Raw genomic sequence first — 2500 nt, forward strand, 5'->3', positions numbered from 1 at the left:
CCATAACATTCTTTTCTATTACATTTTACATTTAATTTTTTCAACTTATCAATTAATTTACTTGAGTTAAGAAGTAATACAGGTCTAAAGTTAATGTTTTTGAGCACCTACAGCCAAACCACACTGGACATGCCCAATCTCGTCTGATCTTGGAAGCTATGCAGTGTTGGGACTGGTTAGTACTTGGATGGGTGACTACCTAGGAATCCCAGGTGCTGTAGGTAATTTTAAACTGCCATAACATTCTTTTCTATTACATTTTACATTTAATTTTTTCAACTTATCAATGAATGTACTTGTGTTAAGAAGTAAAAGCGGTCTAAATTTAATGCTTTTGAGCACCTACAGCCAAACCACAGTGGACATGCCCAATCTCGTCTGATCTTGGAAGCTATGCAGTGTTGGGCCTGGTAAGTACTTGGATGGGAGACCACCTGGGAATACCAGGAGCTGTAGGTATATTTATACTGCCAGAACATTCTTTTCTATTACATTTTACATTTAATTTTTTCAACTTAACAATTAATTTACTTGAGTTAAGAAGTAATAGAGGTCTAAATTTAATGTTTTGAGCACCTACAGCCAAACCACACTGGACATGCCCAATCTCGTCTGATCTTGGAAGCTATGCAGTGTTGGGCCTGGTTTGTACTTGGATGGGAGACCACCTTGGAATACCAGGTGCTGTAGGTAATTTTAGACAGCCAAAACATTCTTTTCTATTACATTCTACATTTCATTTTTTCAACTTATCAATGAATTTACTTGAGTTAAGAAGTAAAAGAGGTCTAAAGTTAATGGTTTTGAGCACCTACAGCCAAACCACACTAGACACGCCCAATCTCATCTGATCTTGGAAGCTATGCAGTGTTGGGCCTGGTTAGTACTTGGATGGGAGACCACCTGGGAATACTAGGTGCTGTAGGTAATTTTATACTGCCATAACATTCTTTTCTATTACATTTTACATTTCATTTTTCAACTTATCATTGAATTTACTTGAGTTAAGAAGTAAAAGAGGTCTAAAGTTAATGTTTTTGAGCACCTACAGCCAAACCACACTGGACATGCCCAATCTCGTCTGAACTTGGAAGCTAGGCAGTGTTGGGACTGGTTAGTACTTGGATGGGAAACCACCTGGGATTACCAGGTGCTGTAGGTAATTTTATACTGCCATAACATTCTTTTCTATTACATTTTAAATTTAATTTTTTCAACTTATCAATGAATTTACTTGAGTTAAGAAGTAATAGAGGTCTAAAGTTAATGTTTTTGAGCACCTACAGCCAAACCACACTGGACATGCCCAATCTCGTCTGATCTTGGAAGCTATGCAGTGTTGGGCCTGGTTAGTACTTGGATGGGAGACCACCTGTGAATACCAGGAGCTGTAGGTAATTTTATACTGCCATAACATTCTTTTCTATTACATTTTACATTTAATTTTTCAACTTATCATTGAATTTACTTGAGTTAAGAAGTAAAAGAGGTCTAAAGTTAATGTTTTTGAGCACCTACAGCCAAACCACACTGGACATGCCCAATCTCGTCTGATCTTGGAAGCTATGCAGTGTTGGGCCTGGTTAGTACTTGGATGGGAGACCACCTGGGAATACCAGGTGCTGTAGGTAATTTTATACTGCCATAACATTCTTTTCTATTTCATTTTACATTTAATTTTTTCAACTTATCAATGAATTTCCTTGAGAAAAGAAGTAATAGAGGTCTAAAGTTAATACTTTTGAGCACCTACAGCCAATCCACACTGGACATGCCCAATCTCGTCTGATCTTGGAAGCTATGCAGTGTTGGGCCTGGTTAGTACTTGGATGTGAGACCACCTAGGAATCCCTGGTGCTGTAGGTAATTTTAAACTGCCATAACTACCTTTTCTATTACATTTTACATTTAATTTTTTCAACTTATCAATGAATTTACTTGTGTTAAGAAGTAAAAGAGGTCTAAATTTAATGCTTTTGAGCACCTACAGCCAAACCACAGTGGACATCCCCAATCTCGTCTGATCTTGGAAGCTATGCAGTGTTGAGCCTGGTTAGTACTTGGATGGGAGACCACCTGGGAATACCAGGTGCTGTAGGTAATTTTATGCAGCCATAACATTCTTTTCTATTATATTTTACATTTAATTATTTCAACTTATCAATGAATTTACTTGAGTTAAGAAGTAAAAGAGGTCTAAAGTTAATGTTCTTGAGCACCTACAGCCAAACCACACTGGACATGCCAAATCTCGTCTTATCTTGGAAGCTATGCAGTGTTGGGCCTGGTTAGTACTTAGATGGGAGACCACCTGGGAATACTAGGTGCTGAAGGTAATTTTATACTGCCATAACATTCTTTTCTATTACATTTTACATTTCATTTTTCAACTTATCATTGAATTTACTTGAGTTAAGAAGTAAAAGAAGTCTAAAGTTAATGTCTTTGAGCACCTACAGCCAAACCACACTGGACATGCCCAATCTCGTCTGATCTTAGA

The 2500-nt window shown here is 37.4% G+C and overlaps 1 non-coding gene and 10 pseudogenes across 1 annotated transcript; all 11 read left to right on the forward strand.

Moving 5' to 3' along the window:
• Positions 1-105: 105 nt before the first annotated feature.
• LOC148431646 (5S ribosomal RNA) lies at positions 106-224 on the forward strand (annotated as a pseudogene).
• Positions 225-340: 116 nt separating this feature from the next.
• LOC148431647 (5S ribosomal RNA) lies at positions 341-459 on the forward strand (annotated as a pseudogene).
• A 115-nt stretch (positions 460-574) lies between these two features.
• LOC148431648 (5S ribosomal RNA) lies at positions 575-693 on the forward strand (annotated as a pseudogene).
• A 116-nt stretch (positions 694-809) lies between these two features.
• On the forward strand, positions 810-928 carry LOC148431649 (5S ribosomal RNA; annotated as a pseudogene).
• A 115-nt stretch (positions 929-1043) lies between these two features.
• Positions 1044-1162, forward strand: LOC148431650 (5S ribosomal RNA; annotated as a pseudogene).
• A 116-nt stretch (positions 1163-1278) lies between these two features.
• On the forward strand, positions 1279-1397 carry LOC148431651 (5S ribosomal RNA; annotated as a pseudogene).
• A 115-nt stretch (positions 1398-1512) lies between these two features.
• LOC148431652 (5S ribosomal RNA) lies at positions 1513-1631 on the forward strand. The gene has a single exon (XR_015876885.1). It is a non-coding gene; the product is annotated as a 5S ribosomal RNA (ribosomal RNA).
• Positions 1632-1747: 116 nt separating this feature from the next.
• LOC148431653 (5S ribosomal RNA) lies at positions 1748-1866 on the forward strand (annotated as a pseudogene).
• A 116-nt stretch (positions 1867-1982) lies between these two features.
• On the forward strand, positions 1983-2101 carry LOC148431654 (5S ribosomal RNA; annotated as a pseudogene).
• A 116-nt stretch (positions 2102-2217) lies between these two features.
• Positions 2218-2336, forward strand: LOC148431655 (5S ribosomal RNA; annotated as a pseudogene).
• A 115-nt stretch (positions 2337-2451) lies between these two features.
• LOC148431656 (5S ribosomal RNA) overlaps positions 2452-2500 on the forward strand; it is a 119-nt pseudogene continuing 70 nt past the window's right edge.

This window comes from Taudactylus pleione, unplaced genomic scaffold, assembly GCF_031769625.1.
Source record: "Taudactylus pleione unplaced genomic scaffold, aTauple2 ptg002179l, whole genome shotgun sequence".
NCBI classification, from domain to species: domain Eukaryota; kingdom Metazoa; phylum Chordata; class Amphibia; order Anura; family Myobatrachidae; genus Taudactylus; species Taudactylus pleione.